At 44.2% G+C, this 19,182-nt stretch overlaps 1 pseudogene across 1 annotated transcript; it reads right to left on the reverse strand.

Annotated features, from left to right (window-relative positions):
• Positions 1-491: 491 nt before the first annotated feature.
• LOC311107783 (F-box and WD repeat domain-containing 11-B-like) lies at positions 492-18,958 on the reverse strand (annotated as a pseudogene). The gene is made up of 13 exons: positions 18,386-18,958; positions 14,477-14,548; positions 14,068-14,290; positions 13,189-13,375; positions 12,988-13,078; positions 12,456-12,593; positions 11,856-11,974; positions 8,781-9,030; positions 8,486-8,604; positions 2,053-2,163; positions 1,885-1,963; positions 1,635-1,799; positions 492-1,567 (listed from the first exon to the last, which is right to left on the reverse strand). The product of its transcript is annotated as an F-box and WD repeat domain-containing 11-B-like (transcript).
• Between the last annotated feature and the right edge of the window lie 224 nt (positions 18,959-19,182).

Below are 19,182 nucleotides of genomic sequence, written 5' to 3' on the forward strand. Positions count from 1 at the left end.
AATGGTCATTAAAGCTAGTATCCACATTTTGTGAAACAGCACCACTGTTCGCCCCAGCGTGTTTGTTATTGTTTTGTTGATAAAACAGGGTACACAGGGTAGCGTGCCTGGTACCGTGATAAAAATAAACCTCAAAATCACATTTTGTCACTTGCTTCGTAAACATGTGTAGACGTACAGTGACACGCTTACTTACGGGTCTTTCCCAACAATGCTGAGAGAAAAATAGAAAAGTAAAACGCAGTACATTCTCTGCTGTTTTAGCGGGCGTGCGATGACGTCAGAGGGGAAAGAACAGTGTTGTTTTAAGTAACTTCCTTGTCGTTGTAATATCCTAAACGGACATGGCAGTTTCAACAAATACAGATCTTAGCTTCAAGGACCCAGACGCTAACACACATCTGGGCACACTTAATGATGCAGCCACACACACACACACACACACACAATAACGACACAAAGGGATACACAAACAGACAAATACAGTCATTCACGTTTTAGTTGGCTCAATACCCGATCACTGTCAAGTACTTTATTCACAATATAATTTTCTTTAAAAAAAAATCATTTTAATGTAGAACAATTTTTTGACAAGAGGACTCAGTTTACAGCTAAATTGCATTCAGAGTTCCAGCTTCTCTCATAACTAAAGCAAGCACACAGATGATCAGAGAAAGATGGATGGATAGAGAAAGAGATGGTGAGAGGAAACTAGTGAGAAAAGCGAGAGAATGACAAAAACAATGAGAGAATACCAGACAGAGAAAGAGAACAACAATGCTTAGTATAATTTTACCAAGAACAAAATGTCAAATAAAATATAAAAAACAAAATAATAAAAAATATTAAGAAAGTAAAACAGGCGTAAAAGGAAAGAGCAGAGGTATCGCCAGGATGATGTATCCCGGCATCCTCAACATGCAAGTCCATTTCCATGGTGACGGAGAAATACACCAAGTCTTTTTATTAGTCTATGCCGCATTTCACAGGTTCACACACGTGTGTTCCGCGTTCCGAACAAGTGTTCATCCCAGGGAGAAGGAGAGAGGGAACCAGGATAGATGGAGTGGGCTCTTTATCCTTCACTCACTCATTAACTAACTCACTCCATCTCTCATCCTTCCTCACTCAGAGCTGAGATAAAGAGCATCTCCCACACTGCAGCTCCAAGGTTATTCTCTGTCCATACGCTCATGTGTGTGTCTAGGTAGGGTTGTGGGTGAGAACTGAAGAACTAGAGCTTAAGGTAGGACTTCTAAAAGGTAAATGATTTGGTAAGGTTAGGTGTAAGATGTGCATTTTTACTGTGGTGGGTTAGTGTAGACTGGAGAACATAAATTAGTGATAGAATATGAACGTGAGTGGGGGTGTATGTGTTCAACAGTGGGTTGAGTTGCAGTGTGTGTGTTTCAGGGGTGTGGTGGGAGACTTAAACCCTCGTCAGAACGGGTGTATGGACAGAAGGATGAGGAAGAAGAGGACGAGTTGAGCTCCTCTCTGCAACACACACTCCATCAGCCAATCAGATCTCAGCTCCTCCAGGAATCGCTGCAGGGGATGTCGCCACCTGAAGGACAGAGACAGGTCAGAAACTCCCAGCCAGAGTTGTGTGTGCGCGTGTGTGTCTGTGTTACCTGCTATCTGGAGATATAGGTGTAGGTGCGTGAGGGGGACCGGCCCTCTGACTGTCCATTGGTCGACACGTTCAGGAAGTCCCAGATGAGGATGGTGTCGTCATGGGAGCTGCTGATGATCTGGAACTCGTCAAACTGCAGCCGGAACACGCGCCCCGAGTGCTCCTGAAACACACACACCAACATGACAACCGCGTAAGGCTACGGCCTAAAACAGACCAGACATTAAAACACACACAAAGATCCTCACCACCAGTGTGCGCAGACACAAGGTGCTGGCTGGGGCTCGTGGGTCCAGGGCAGCTTGCAAGTCCCACACCTTAATCTTACTGCAGAGAGAGGAGACAAGGTCAGTAGAGAACAGCAGTGTGTGTGTGTATTGGAAAAATAATCTATAAACTTAGTGAGTATTACTCACCCGTCATATGCACCACTGACAATCCTCTTGTTGTCAAAGCGAATGCAGCGGACCAATTCCTCATGACCTTCCAACACTCGCAAACACGCTCCACACTCAATATCCCATAATCTGGAAAGAAAATACATTCACACAAACACACAATGCCTTCAGAAAGTATTCACACCCCTTATTTAGGGCAAGCCTAAAGTTCAGAAGTAAAAATGTGCTTAACAAGTCACATAAGCGGCATGGAGTCACTGTGTGCTATAATAGTGTTTAACAAGAGTTTTTGAATGACTACCTCTGTACCCCACACATACAACCACCTGTATGGTCCCGCAGTCGAGCAGTGAAAGCACAGATTCAACCACAAAGACCAGGGAGGTTTTCCAATGCCTCGCAAAGGGCGGCACCTATTAGTACAGTGCCTTCAGAAAATATTCATACCCCTAGACTTATTCCACATTTTGTTTTACAGCCAGAATTCTAAATTGATGTTTTTTCTTTCGTACCCATCTACACACAATACCCCATGATGAAAGAGTGAAAACATGTTTTTAGAAATATAATTTTTTTTGCTAAGATATTAAAATGAAAAACAGAAATCTCATTTACATAAGTATTCACATCCGAGTCAATACTTTGTAGAAGCACCTTTGGCAGCTGTGAGTCTTTCTGGGTAAATGTATAAGAGCTTACCACACCTGGATTGTGGAACCTCTGCCCATTCTTATTTTAAAATGTCTTCAAGTTCTATCAAATTGGTTCTTGATTATTGCTAGACAACCATTTTCAGGTCATCGTAGATTTAAGTCAAACTGTAACTCAGCCACTCAGGAACATTCACAGTCTTCTTGGTAAGCAACTCCAGTGTAGATTTGGCCTTGTGTTTTAGGTTATTGTCCTGCTGAAAGGTGAATTCATCACCCTGTGTCTGGTGGAAAGCAGACAAGGTCTTCCTCTAGGATTTTCCCTGTGCTTAGCTCCATTCCGTTTATTTGTATCATAAAAACTCCAGTCCTTGACGATGACAAGCATACCTATAACATGTGGCAGCCACCACCATGCTTGAAAATATGAAGTGGTACTCAGTGATGTGTTGTGTTGGAGTTGCCCCAAACATAACGCTTTGTATTCAGGACATAAAAGTTAATTTCTTTGCCACATTTTTTGCAGTTTTACTTTAGTGCCTTATAGCAAACAGGATGCTTGTTTCTGAATATTTTTTATTTTGTACAGGCTTCCTTATTTTCACTCTGTCATTTAGGTTAGTATTGTAGAGTAACTACAAGGTTGTTGATCCATCCTCAGTTTTTTCCTATCACAGCCATTAAACTCTGTAACCGTTTTAAAGTCACCATTGGCTAGGGCTCTGACAGTCTTGGAATTTGAGGTTACGGTAATTGGCCAGGCCAATATACACGGTCCCCGACATAACAGTTCAGGGGGAGGTCACAATTCTGTTTATACATTTGTTTACATGGATATGCTTTTTTAATAAAAACCTATTTGAAACAAGCCATTACACTTCGTTATTATCATGGCATTTCATTATTATTATTACCTATAAATCACAGAATGCTGCTGAGGGGAAGACGGCTCATAATAATGGCTGGAATGGAGTGAATGGAATGAGTACGATATCATTTCATTTATTCCGTTCCAGCCATTACTATGAGCCATCCTCCCCAATTAAGGTGCCACCAGCCACCTGTGTTATAAATATTAAAATCAACAAATTAAGAAATGCCAGGTTGGAGAGGATCTGTCGCATTTTCGTATTGACACAACATTAAGAGTCAAAATAAAGATATGCCTACCTTGTCCTCTTCCGCATAAAAAAGAAATACATACAGATCCTACTTCGACGCACAAAACCATTCAAACGAAGTCCGACGGGTTTTCTCCAACTTTTCTCGAAATAGTTGCATAATTTCACAGACCCTACTGCAGCGGTCATTCGATGGCAGAGGCATATCGTTTTCAAAGAGAGGACGCCGTAATGAGAGAAATAATGTAGCCTAAGCTACTGAAAATAAGCCTTTTACAAGATTAAATCATGAAGGGCGTGAGTCATTAAAGAGATGGAGTCCAGAATGGCTACATTAGGAAACATGTCCGTAGCCTATTTATCAGCTGATTATCGAGGGGTAGTGTTGGAAAGATTTTTCAAAAACTGTGAGTAACTACTATATAAAAAATATAAATAAAATACTGAGAAGCCCAGCTGGGCACTATCCTACATTTGACATTTGCGAGAAGCAGGCCAGGTACCTCTATGCGTGCTCAGGCGCATGCGCCCTGTCAAGATTAACAGGAAAGAGAAACCAGACACATGCTCATTGCTCACATGGATCACGTAAATGGTATGAAATAAACCAAAACTTGTTTCTCACAAGAGTAGCAGGTTGTGAACTCTGCAAACAACGTTTCCACTCAGAGAGTATTTAATACATGCAGAAATGAATGTAACCAAACGACAGGGCTTACCGGTAAATTGCATGTTTTACAAACTGTAGGCTACCACATGGGCTCCCGAGTGGCGCAGCGGTCTAAGGCACTGCATCTCAGTGCTTGAGGCGTCACTACAGACCCCCTGGTTCGATTCCAGGCTGTATCACAACCGGCCGTGATTGGGAGTCCCATAGGGCAGCGCACAATTGGCCCAGCGTCGTCCGGGTTTGGCCGGTGTAGGACGTCATTGTAAATAAGAATTTGTTCTTAACTGACTTGCCTAGTTAAATAAAGGTAAAATAAAAAATACATTTAAAAAAGTGCACTGCTGTATAGCCTAGGCTACTATTCTACTTGTGGGGATAGGAGGGCAGCAATTATTAAACATTTTGTCTCGCCTAGGGAGGAATATCGGCCAGGACCGGCGTTGATTAGTCTATAAATTAAGAAAAGATTCCATATCAAATTATACCATGTCAGGTTGGAGAGGATTGGTGCATTGTCCATTTGACACAACATTACTGCATTACAAGCCTCAGAACCAGAACAACCTTGTCGACTGCTGTTGAATAATTAATGAGTAGTCAGACACATCCAAACTTTTTAAAAATACCGATTTATTTATTTACTAGCAAGCAATGAAAACATGCATTGTATAAAACAAAGTCCACATATCACATTGTTTTTTTTTACTGAAGTCCCATAGCCTATAGCGTTCTACAACCCCTCACATCTAGGGATTAGCTGCTCAAGCATCAAAGGACAGTTGGAAAGAGAAGGAGATCTAGAAAGTTTGACAGACTAAGTCAGCAAAACAATTGCTTATAATCCTTAGTAAACACTCCCGCTATTATGTAAAGTTTATCGACATGAAAAGAAAGTTGGTAAAAAAATGTAATCCCAAAATTGATGTAGGCCTATTTAAACGGTTTTGACGGTTATTTTATTTTCATGGCGGTCTTCATCCATAACCATCAGTTACACAGTTATTCAATTACCGTCACAGCCCTACCATTGGCCTCATGGTGAAATCCCTGAGCGGTTTCCTTCCTCTCCAGCAACTGAGTTAGGAAGGACGCCTGAATCTTTGTAGTGACTGGGTGTATTGATACACCATCCAAAGTGTAATGAATAACTTCACCATGCTCAAAGGGATATTCAATGTCTGCTTTTTATTTTAACCCATCTACCAATCGGTGCCCTTCTTTGCAAGGCATTGGACAACTTCCCTGGTCTTTGTGGTTGAAATTCACTGCTCGAACAGATAATTGTATGTGTGGGGTACAGAGATGAGGTAGTCGTTGAAAAATGCAAAGTGCAACTTATGTGACTGGTTACACACATTTTTACTCCTGCACTTATTTAGGCTTGCCATAACAAAGGGGTTGAATACTTACTGACTCAAGACATTTCAGCTTTTAGTTTTTAATTAATTTGTAAACATTTCAAAAAACATAATTCCACTTAGACATTATGGGGTATTGCGTGTAGGCCTGTGACAACATATCTAAATGTAATCAACTTTAAATTCAGGCTGTAACAACAAAATGTGGAAAAAGTAAACGGGGTATGAATACTTTCTGAAGGATATATGAACACCTGCTCTTTCCATGACATACTGACCTGGTGAATCCAGGTGAAAGCTATGACCCCTTATTGATGTCACTTGTTAAATCCACTTCAATCAGTGTGGGTGAAGGGGAGGAGACAGGTTAAAGGATTTTTAAGCCTTGAGACAATTGAGACATGGCTTGACAAAAGATTTAAGTGCCTTTGAACAAGGTATGGCAGTAGGTGCCAGGCGCACCAGTTTGTGTCAAGAACCGCAACACTGCTGGGGTTTTTCGCGCACAACAGTTAAAAAACGGGGGTGCAACTCGATATTAGGAAGGTGTTCTTAAAGGTTTGTACACTCTGTGTGTATCTATCCATCCATCTGACACACATACATCCCACTATGCCCCATAAACCCAGTGAAACAAGACATCACAGACTGGCCGTGTGCGAATACCCGTACTGTGTTGTAAATAGTAGGCATTTTGGGTATGTGAAGTTTTATAGTACAGTGAGGGAAAAAAGTATTTGATCCCCTGCTGATTTTGTACGTTTGCCCACTGACAAAGAAATTATCACTCTATAATTTTTTTATGGTAGGTTTATTTGAACAGTGAGAGACAGAATAACAACAAAAAAATCCAGAAAAACGCATGTCAAAAATGTTATAAATTGATTTGCATTTTAATGAGGGAAATAAGTATTTGACCCCCTCTCAATCAGAAAGATTTCTGGCTCCCAGGTGTCTTTTATACAGGTAACGAGCTGAGATTAGGAGCACACTCTTAAAGGGAGTGCTTCTAATCTCAGCTTGTTACCTGTATAAAAGACACCTGTCCACAGAAGCAATCAATCAGATTCCAAACTCTCCACCATGGCCAAGACCAAAGAGCTCTCCAAGGATGTCAGGGACAAGATTGTAGACCTACACAAGGCTGGAATGGGCTACAAGACCATTGCCAAGCAGCTTGGTGAGAAGGTGACAACAGTTGGTGCGATTATTCGCAAATGGAAGAAACACAAAAGAACTGTCAATCTCCCTCTGCCTGGGGCTCCATGCAAGATCTCACCTCGTGGAGTTGCAATGATCATGAGAACGGTGAGGAATCAGCCCAGAACTACACAGGAGGATCTTGTCAATGATTTCAAGGCAGCTGGGACCATAGTCATCAAGAAAACAATTGGTAACACACTACGCCGTGAAGGACTGAAATCCTGCAGCGCCCGCAAGGTCCCCCTGCTCAAGAAAGCACATATACAGGCCCGTCTGAAGTTTGCCAATGAACATCTGAATGATTCAGAGGAGAACTGGGTGAAAGTGTTGTGGTCAGATGAGACCAAAATGGAGCTATTTGGCATCAACTCAACTCACCGTGTTTGGAGGAGGAGGAATGCTGCCTATGACCCCAAGAACACCATCCCCACCGTCAAACATGGAGGTGGAAACATTATGCTTTGGGGGTGTTTTTCTGCTAAGGGGACAGGACAACTTCACCGCATCAAAGGGACGATGGACGGGGCCATGTACCATCAAATCTTGGGTGAGAACCTCCTTCCCTCAGCCAGGGCATTGAAAATGGGTCGCGGATGGGTATTCCAGCATGACAATGACCCAAAACACACAGCCAAGGCAACAAAGGAGTGGCTCAAGAAGAAGTCCCTCCCGAGATGTGTGCAATCCTGGTGGCCAACTACAAGAAACGTCTGACCTCTGATTGCCAACAAGGGTTTTGCCACCAAGTACTATGTCATGTTTTGCAGAGGGGTCAAATACTTATTTCCCTCATTAAAATGCAAATCAATGTATAACTTTTATACAGGTAACAAGCTGAGATTAGGAGCACTCCCTTTAAGAGTGTGCTCCTAATCTCAGCTCGTTACCTGTATAAAAGACACCTGGGAGCCAGAAATCTTTCTGATTGAGAGGGGGTCAAATACTTATTTCCCTCATTAAAATGCAAATCAATTTATAACATTTTTGACATTCGTTTTTCTGGATTTTTTTGTTGTTATTCTGTCTCTCACTGTTCAAATAAACCTACCATTAAAATTATAGACTGATCATGTCTTTGTCAGTGGGAAAACGTACAAAGTCAGCAGGGGATCAAATACTTTTTTCCCCTCACTGTATGCAGCATTTTTTTTTAACATAGTATGTTCGAAATGCCAGGACGTCATACTCGTTTCTGCTTTTCATCTAGACCCATGTGTGATTGACAGCAGCTGATATCAGATAAGGGGACGTGCTGTACCAAAATGAACGAATGGCGGGAAACAACGCCATTGTGCATTTGCTGACGCATTCTCAGTACGAGTCAGTGTAGTATGTAGATATTTCTTGATTACTGCATGCATTATTTCTAAACATTATGTTCTAAATAGTATGTACTATGATTAGTACAGTAGCAGGCAGGTCAGATTTAGGACAGGGCCAGTCTCTTACCGTATGGTGTTGTCTGAGGAGCCGCTGACCACCAGTCTGTCTCTGTACTGCAGGCAGGCGATGCCTCGCTTGTGTCCGTTTAGTGTGCGCACAAACTCACACGTACTGGTGCTCCACACCTACAGGGGGCAGCAGAGAGAGAGAGGGAGACACTCAGACATCAATATTTATAGGAAACAACTCCAATATCAACTACTGTAGAGACAAGGTATACTCATGTGCACCCACATATCCACTAATACACAAGTCCCACATTTTATTTTCCATGACACACACACACACACACACCTCTCACCTTGATGGTGCGGTCCCCCGACGCCGACACGATGTATTTGTCATCGAAATCGACCACGTTGACGGCGGCGCGGTGCCCCACGAGGACCCGCCGGAGGCTGATGTCGGTGGGCGAGGCCATGTCCCACACGGCGATGGAGCGGTCCTTAGAACACGTCACCATCAGACCGTTACAGAAGCGCAGGTGGAGCACCGCCTCGTTGTGATGGATCAGAGTGTTCAATACTTCACCTGACGTTACGTCCCACACCCTGGGGGAGCGATAGAGAAGGAAGGGGAAGGGACAGAGGACAAGGGGAGGTAGATAAAAAAGGAGAGGGAAGGGAGGGGGAGAAAAAGAGGGGATGATAGGGAGAGGGGAATATTGTGAAAAGAGAACGAGAGAGCGAGAACGAGAGAGACTTAGTGAAAGCTCTGCAAACTGAATTAAAGGATGACTGATACAGCCAAGGCTGGACACTGGGCCGAGTCCCAGTCAACACACAACCTACACTAGGGACCAGCCGTTAAGAGCGTTTTTATTGAGTTCCACTGTCCGACAGGGAGAGGGGATCAAACACACTCAGAACACACACTGGAAAAGCTGAGACTCAAAGCCACAAACAAGTGCCCGTCAAGCCGTCACTAAGGAAGTGAAGTCACATTTTCCTTGGATACCTCCCAGGGAGAGTGTGAAGTAATGAGTGTGTGAAGGTTGAGCTTCTGTGTGCAGCCGACACTGGCATGGGTTGGCGCGAACACACACACACACACACACACACACACTCACTCTTGCCTCAGGTTTGGACATCGTGTGACATTGAAAATGTAAGCTAACAATATTGACTATCACAACTCTCTCACAGAGTCAAATATAGGAAATATAACAGATAGCCTTATATCGGAGGGTGAGAAATGGTCACAATTTAATTTAAATAGCAATCTCTTCAGTGTGTAGCTAGGGCTGGATAGTGTGACAGTCAGAAGTGTTCAGATGGCTGTGGTGGGTCTTGGGTAAATACCAGATAGATGTGGAGACAGTTGGCTATCTTGACCAAGACAACTTTTTAGTCACGTTTGTAGAATGCCAATGTCCATTCTAGGGATTCTAGACGCATTTCTACCGTATAGTTGGCTGTGGGTTTTACGCTGACATACCGGGTGGTTAAAGCATTAGTCGGTAATATAACGGCATAGATGGCAGTGTAAGGTTGTCCCCCAAATGGCTCCCTATTCGGAAAGTATTCAGACCACTTGAACTTTTCCACATTTTGTTACGTTACAGCCTTATTCCAAAATGTATTAAATAAAACAATTTCCTCAGCAATCTACACAATATACCCCATAATGACAAAGCGAAAACAGGTTGTTGAACATTTTTGCAAATGTATTAAAAATAAAACGTATTTACGTAAGTATTCAGACCCTTTGCTATGCGACTAGAAATTGAGCTCAGGTGCATCCTGTTTCCATTGATCATCCTTGAGACGTTTCTACATTTACATTTACATTTTAGTCATTTAGCAGACGCTCTTATCCAGAGCGACTTACAGGAGCAATTAGGGTTAAGTGCCTTGCTTAAGGGCACATCGACAGATTTTTCACCTAGTCGGCTCGGGGATTAGAACCAGCGACCTTTCGGTTACTGGCACAACGCTCTCACCCACTAAGCTACCTGCCGCCCCATTCTACAACTTGCAGGTCCACCTGTGGTAAATTCAATTGATTGGACATGATTTGGAAAGGCACACACCTGTCTATATAAGGTCCCACAGATGACAGCGCATGTCAGAGCAAAAACCAAGCCATGAGGTTGAAGAAATTGTCCATAGAGCTCAGAGACAGGATTGTGTCAAGGCACAGATCTGGGGAAGAGTAACAAAAAATTCTGCAGCATTGAAGGTCCCCACAGTGGCCTCCATCATTCTTAAAACGGAAGAAGTTTGGAACCACCAAGACTCTTCCTAGAGCTGGCTGCCCGGCCAAACTGAGCAATCGGGGGAGAAGGGCCTTGATCAGGAATGTGACCAAGAACCCGATGGTGACTGACAGAGCTCCAGAGTTCCTCTGTGGAGATGGGAGAACCTTCCAAAAGGACAACCATCTCTGCAGCACTCCACCAATTAGGCCTTTATGGTAGAGTGGCCAGACCTCAGTAAAAAGGCAAATGACAGCCCGCTTGGAGTTTGCTACAAGACACCTAAAGACTCTCAGACCATGAGAAACAAGATTCTCTGGTTTGATGAAACCAAGATTGAACTCTTTGGCCTGAATGCCAAGCATCAAGTCGGGAGGAAACGTGGCACCATCCTTACGGTGAAGCATGGTGGTGGCAGCATCATGTTGTGGGGATTTTTTTCAGCGGCAGGGACTGGGAGACTAGTCAGGATCGAGGGAAAGATGAACGGAGCAAAGTACAGAGAGATCCTTGAAGAAAACCTGCTCCAGAGCAATCAGGACATCAGACTGGGGCGAAGGTTCACCTTCCAACAGGACAATAACCCTAAGCACACAGCCAAGACAACGCAGGAGTGGCTTCGGGACAAGTCTCTGAATGTCCTTGAGTGGCCCAGCCAGAGCCCAGACTTGAACACGATCCAACATCTCTGGAGAGACCTGAAAACAGCTGTGCAGCAACGCTCCCCATCCAACCAGACAGAGCTTGAGAGGATCTGCAGAGAAGAACGGGAGAAACTCCCTAAGTACAGGTGTGCCAAGCTTGTAGCGTCAGACTCGAGGCTGTAATCGCTGCCAAAGGTGCTTCAACAAAGTACTGAGTAAAGGGTCTGAATACTTATGTAAATGTGATATTTCCACTTTTATTTGGTAATATACATTTGCTAAAATTCCTAAAAACCAGTTTTTGCTTTGTCATCATGGGGTATTGTGTGTAGATTGATGAGGGGGAAAAAACAATTCAATCAATTTTAGAATAAGGCTGTAACGTAACAAAATGTGGAAAATTCAAGGGGTCTGAATACTTTCCGAATGCACTGTATGGTAGTGCACTACTTTTGGTGAAAAATAGTGCACTACATGGGGAATAGGGTTGCCATTTGGACAAAGCCCAAGTGTGTGTATGATGACTGTGTCATACCTGACAGTGGAGTCAGAGGAACCAGTGACTATGACTCTCTCATCATACTGCAGACACAACACTGAGCCTGTATGACCTGTAAGGATCTTCAGACACTCCAGAGACTGCTTGTCCCAGATCTACAGAGATAGAGGAAGAGATGGGGGGGAGAGAGAGAGAAAGTAGAAAGATGATTAAGCGAGAGGGAGGGAGAGAAATCAAGCAGGAGATTTGGGTCAGGGTAAGAATAAGCTGGTCTCAGAGTATTGTTCATGCCCCATTTCCCTGCAGTGTGGAGGGATCTCTGCATACTACAGCGCTGGAGCTGGGTTGGACAGGCTGGCCCTTTCCTGAGTGCCTCAGTCAGACAGACAGTCTCCCTCTAGAACAATAAGACAAATCCTCACCACCCCCTCCCTCCTCCCCCTCATTCTCCAGGACAGACAGATGAGTGGAACACACAAAGGGTGGGCAAATGACTCCTTTCATCCTTTAATTCATGTATTTTCTGAGATACAGACAAGCTGCTGTTTCACATCAAAGGCATAGCCTGCAATACGGTCTGTAATAACATGATTCATCCATCTAGACCTGTCCAAAAAGATAAGTACACTCACACACCTTTATGGAGTTGTCTCTAAGGCCGCTGATGATTTTATCGTCGTCGTACTGGAGGCAGTAGACTCCTTTACTGTTCTCTGACCGACACTGGATCCTCTGCAGGTTGTGTCTGCCACACCGCCAGTTAGCCTCGATAGTCTACACACACAGAGAGAGGAGAGGAGGGGGGTAGAGGTGAAGAGACCAGAGAGCGGGTTGACAGGTAGCGGGAAGGAGAGAGAGGATACATGTCAAGAAGAGGAAACGCACGAAGACAATAGGGGGAGAGAAGAAAACAGAGAGGAAATAAAGAGTAGATATGTGAGTGAGGAAAAACCGATCAGATGGGGAAAAAATATCGTTTTTAATCAAGCTCACGGTCTATAGATACAGAACACAACAGAAGGCGCCCCCAAATGGCACCCTATTCCCTACATAGAGCCCTGGTCAAACGTAGTCCACTAAATAGGAAATAGGGTGCCATTTGAGACGTAGCCACAAGCTGAAACCAACAAGGGTGGAGGGTTTTTTGTGGACAGAGCTAAAGTCTCACTTCTATGTCCTGGATGATCTTGGGGTACAGGGAGTGGTAGTAGGAGTTGGGCGGGACCTCTGTCGTTCGGTTCTTGAACAGATACTTCTCCCTGAGATGACGGACAGAACAATAAGCCAATGAGAAATCAATCTTCAGAACTTCCCTATTCCTTGTATCTCCGTCTCCAGTATCACTACGAGCGTTTGTGTTCATGCTCACCACTGGTGCCTCTCTGACAAGCCTTTCCAGAGGGGGTCTGTGCGGACCATGCGTTCTATGAGTTTCTTCCAGAGCATGCCCTCTGAAATCACCCTCTGCCACTCCTTACACACCAGCTCTGCAGAGCACAGAGACTGTGCGTCCAGGAATGACAGGATGTTCTCTGCTATGTGGTCCAGACCCTGGGCTAGAGACAGAAAGAGAGAGATTGGGTGTAAGTGTGTGTAAGCATGGTGTGTGAATGAGTGCAAGTGTGTGGAAGCTGGAGTTCTGCTACCCGACACTAGACATCAGGTTGGGGGCCGGGTAGGGATGTTTTTTTCATCAATTACTAGGGTACGGGTTGGGCTATCACTAACACTTTGAAGTTGAGCCATTTGCTCGTGATCTGCTGCGCAGTAGCCTACAGTCATATCTGACTAACCTGGTGTCAGAAGTGCTTCAACCTCGTCAAATATTAGACCAGAACATTGTCAGAGTCGACAGGCGAGATTAGGTCACAGAAAATAATAATGTTCCGGAGTTTAAAGTGACGAAAAGTAGTTAGCTAACAGCTAACTACTCTCTCGTCTCGTCATTGAGCAGCCCAAGGTGGAGCCATTGCTATGGATACTCACACAGGCAGATTAGCAGCAGAGCGCATGCTGCGCAGGGAGGGGGAGAACAGAGAGACCAGGAGCTAATGGAAGGAAGTGATTTCTAATTTTGGGCCCGTGCCGGGCTGGGCCTTAAATTTGGCAGTCGCAGGCATGGGTAGGGCTCGGCCTTAAAATTCATGCCTGTGCTGGACTCTAGTGGAAGCACCCAAAATAAGTTGTGAACGTGTGTATGAGCAGGTGCGAAAGTGTGTCTGTAAAAAAAAAAGTGAGTGTGTGTTACCTGGCAGTGCTGTGATGAAGTCTCGTTGGAGCATGGGTTTGAGGTAGGAGTTGATGTGGCCGTGTTGGTAGTGACACATGCGGGAGATGAGGTGTTCTACAAACTCCACCTGGTCAGCCTCGGACCACTGGTCAAACAGGGCGATGCAGTGCTCCTTCTCCTTGTCGTAGTTCCCCTCTGACGGGCGCTTACGAGAGCCCGTCATCACAGGACCGTTACTAAGCTGGGACAGAGGACAGAGTTACACACACGGCACTATGGGTTCCCTTCCCACTGAATCAAATTGCCCATTGCCATACAATTAAGTGCTACTTCGAGGACGATTGACACATTTTACCATTTAATATCTCTCAGATATATTACACAGATGCCACACCCTCATAATCCACCTACACACACACACACACACCTTGGTGAGAACTGTGGTCTTCTTTGGCGAGAGGTCGTCTACGTGGTTCTGTGACTCCATGACTGATGTGTTCTGTATGGAGAGACAAGAACACAGGGAATGAATGGTTAGAGCTCATTTGGTGTCTGTTAAAAGGTAAATGAACACAAATGAGCAAAATGGTAGCAGAATGCAGAGTAGAATGGCACACACACGGCTAGCTAATAATGTAAGTAAGCGGATCTCTATCTCCTCTCCCTGTGATGTGCAGTCTGGACAGGAAATTAAACAGTATGTGGGTATGGCTGCTAGACAAACCCTGCAGTAATGAAACCGTAATCTGATGGTACCCAACCCTCCAACAGACAGTTTGCATCTCAAATGGCACCCTAATCCCAACTATGCACTACTTTGGGTCAAAAGTACAGCACTATATAGGGAATAGGGTGTAATTTGGGATGCACCCACAGACAGAGGGAGAGTGCTGGGAGAACTACTGTTAAAGGTTGAACCAGACGGGCACCCTCTCGCCCATTAAAACATTCACAGATATATATATAACAAGCATGGGCTGCGTATGTGTGTATATATATATATATATATATATATGTGTCCCACACGTCATCTGACCCTGTCACAGATTATTGATAACCCTGTCCAGGTGTGTAGAAGAGAAACATAAGGGATTTCCTCAGATAGCCAACAGTAGCACATCTCCACTATCTCATCTGCAAAAATGAAACGGATATTGCACTGGATCATTTCAGTCGCTCTTCAGTGGAGACTGACAGACCAATAGTAACAGGTCAGACAGGTACACAGACAAGGTCAGGGGGTCAAGGCTGATGCCGACACTAGTGTTCATGCAGCAATGCCATACAGAGCAGACAGACGAACAAATAGAGAGACAGAGCAAGGCAAGGCACAGGCAGCCAGAGACAGCCAGCGAGCATACCATGGGCGCCCCTCACTTTCCCCATAACACAGGCAGGGTGGGGGGGGGGTCCTAAACCATCCCCTGTCCACCACACTTCCAGGCAACCCAGCATTGCTCCCCAGGTGACATGCTCTGGTAGCCTCTCCTTCCTTTCACCCCAGTGGCCCCAACTCTGCTCATCTAATTCAGATTAACTAGACAACTCTTGTCAAGTGAACTGGACAACTTGTCAGAACTTGGCCTATTTTTTTGTTTAAAAACAAATCCAAAGCCTTAGAGTAGCGAGGGCAGGGAGAGACAGTCTAGCTATCTGAAGTTTAACTTTCACTTTGACAAGGCCTAGCTAGGTTTGGCCAGGCTTGATACAATCATGTTCCTGTGATTCATGTGTTAGCCTATTATGCTGTCTTTGATGGCAATTTGGTCTTTGTGTCACTTCAGCTTTGACCAAAACATTATTTATTTTTTACCCAGGAAAGAGGGAGGTATCTTTCAGGCGGTGCTTGTCTGTAGAGATCAACCCTTTTCTAGGAGGCTTAATATGAAATTGAGCCAATATGTCAGATATCCTGTAAGCTGGGCTGGAGAGAGGAGCATGTTTTTGGGAGGGAGAGACGAGAAGGCAAGGGGGTCAGGGGAGGGTGCAGGACACAGTACGTGGTGTGGTGGGGTTAGGGTCTGAGGAGGGAGGTGTGACTGGGGCGGTAGGTAGGTCAGAATTAAGAGGAGAGAGTAGCAGAACCTGGTTGTGAGCCCGGGTGGAGGGGATGCTCTGCAGGCACCTGAGTGCACACAAACTCTCTGCCACCGAGGAGCAGCCCAGCCAGAGAGAGCGAGGCACAGAGCACTGTGTGAGAGAGGGAGAGAGATAGGAAGAGGAATGAAAGGAGAGAAAACAGGCATGAGACCGGGATGGATGAGGAAAGATGGGAAGAGAGTGAGGAAAAGAGAGATGAAGGGGGGAGGAAAGGAGATGAGGTATAGAGGATAGATGAGAGCAGCAGGAGGAAGATGAAAACGGGGGTAGAATATACGTAGACAAAAAAGGAGTGGAAGAAATGGGAGGAATGTGGAGGGAAGACAAATATGACCAAACAGAATAGGAAAGAGTGAAGAACAGATTGGTGTTGAGAAGAGATGTGTAACCAAACCAGTGTTTGTGAAGATGAGAAGAGAAGGTGGGGGGGTAGTGAGGGGAAAAACCAGTATTAGAGCTACACGCACATTTGCACAGTGAGCGCAGAAACACATACTTATACAGACACACAAAAGCATTATTAGATATATGAAGTGGGTGGGGATAGGAAGAGGAGTTGGAGGGGCAATTCCGCAACGGGCATGTTCGTCAATTTCCAGCCCTTTGATTTTTGCTAATGCCCCGCCCTCTGTTCTTCCATTCTCACACTATGGATGTGGTTAGTGATTTACATAGGGACAAAATATACTGACACAGAAAATAATCTAGAACAAACATAACATGAGTGTACATTGTCAATTCAGTGCGAGTAGGCTATCTAATATAGCCTAGGTTGGGGAAAGGGTACACAGGGAAGGGAAGAGGGTAAATAGAACAGAAACATTACATGTATCCTAGTTCAAGATCAATGTAGTTTACTTGCAGGGTAGTTGTTGTGTTGATATAGGTTTAGTCAATGTCAAATGATGCTTGCCATTGAGCTTAGTAATGGTTTAACTGATTTAAAGAGAGGGGTATGACTGACCTAATAGGAAAAGGGAAAACTATTGAAGTCCTGACAGATTTATTAGCTAGTTACAGGTGAATAACCTAGAGATTACTATTTTCTGATTCAGTGTGAAAATATTGCCATCATTGCTGCGGTGTGAGGAGCGAGTCCGGTTATGTGGAATTTCACTTTGCCAAAACAAACAATGGTGGCTGAGGACTCTTGTGCTGGCTGAAACCAAATAGGTTCCTTTTTTAACAAACCATTTTACTGTAATTATCAGGCTTACTGTAGCTATCTACTGTGTTTCCAGCTACTATTTACCAACACTGAAATGTTATTATATTGTTAGCCAATTGACAGTCTTGACAGAGAGATATCATTTTTGATAGACGACATCAGACCAACAACAAGTAAACTTGCAAGGTAGAACTCTGGGCAAACAGCTAGCCATCACCCCAAAATCTGATACATTGGCTTTTGGACTGGTCAGCTGGCTAGTTCAATCTAGCTAACGTTACCTATGAGGCTGCGAGCTAGCTAACATTACCGTAGTAAATTGAACAATGGAAATATGGAAAAACCAAGTACAACATAGTTAGTTTGTTACCAAGGTAATCTGTCTATGTCAGTCGAAATCAAGTAAATTATATTATTGATGCATCACGGTGGCCAACTATTTGTTGCTTAGCTATCATAATAGCGCGTTAGCAATGAAAATACCCCTCACGAGTTAATGTTGTGCACTTCCTTCTACGCAGCTTTATAAACATGAACACGCACGCACACCAGAAGAACATTTAGACATTCACATGGAAGGGTGTGAGCAACATTTTATTCTGTTTATCTGACTTTAATATACATTTCTATATCTAACTAACTTAGTCTGGTACGTTGTATCCAGTTAGCTAGCTAACTAGCTATGACGCACAGGTCCGAGTGGCGCAGCGTCACCGCAGTGAAAAGCTACCTCGAAATCCGTGGCTTTCTCCAGCGTACGACTTGCAGAAAGCTTTCGACTATTTTACATGAGGTTACGGATTCAATTTGGATATTGCAAAAATAAGGGACTACCCTGTCACTTTGCCTAATAGGTTTCGACGACTTAGTCAGTCGCTGCACCAGGACCCTCAAATAATAATATCAATATTTCAGGCCCTCCCTCTATTTCTAGTTCCCTTTCCTTTTTCCTCCACCTCTCCTGGCCGTCGGTCCGGGTTGGTACCCCGTTCGGCCTTCGATTCAAGCCTCTACGGCTCCTTTTCGTTCCCAATAGCGACCTAGGGGGCCAATGTCACCAAAGCTTACCATTAATTCCAACGTTTTGTCCTCAATCTCCGGCTCCATGTTGTTAGTCACCCTGAAACTCAGCTGTGAAAATGGAAACCAAACACTGCGTCCCCGGCCTGCAAATGCAGAGACGTCATTCGCTTCGCTCAGCCACAACTTGGTAGGGCTGTGTTTAGTGGGGGTGGGGCCCCCACTCATGAATCAAACACTCTCGACTGGCCGAGTTCTGCTAGAGGCGTACCTTAACTGGCTTGCCCCATATTGATTGGCTTGTGGTGCTACCAAAGCTTTCCACCGTGACTCCCCAAACAGAAGGGCAAATGTTTGAAGATGATGTTGCCATTCTGAGAAACACATCAAAACTAAATGTCAATACGCTTTCTAGAAGTCTCAGAGATGACTTGCGTCTTATGTTAACATAGTACATAAATGAATATGATGAGCAAGCAAGCAAAACATATTTTGCAGTACTTCTAATATAACACTGTAAATGTATGTGGACATTAGTAAACAAGCAGCAGATCATTTGAAGACTGACAATTGATATAGAATGGCTAAAATGACATCAAGGCATGCATCTCTTTGAACAGGGATCTTTAGGCAAAGATGAACAAATGTATTTGCACATATTTGTGACGAATAGTGTAGAATGTGTTTATCTCCTGAATTCCACTTTCTTCTTACCTTTTTGACAGCAGTTGATTTGAGACTTTGGAAACCTGACCAGTGGTCTGAGTGCAGTGATAAACTACCTCTAAGGTCCTCATGGATTAGAATTTAGCATCCTTACTTTCCACACCAAATAAAATATATGC

Source organism: Coregonus lavaretus, assembly GCF_964263955.1.
Source record: "Coregonus lavaretus genome assembly, chromosome: 32".
Classification (NCBI taxonomy): Eukaryota; Metazoa; Chordata; class Actinopteri; order Salmoniformes; family Salmonidae; genus Coregonus; species Coregonus lavaretus.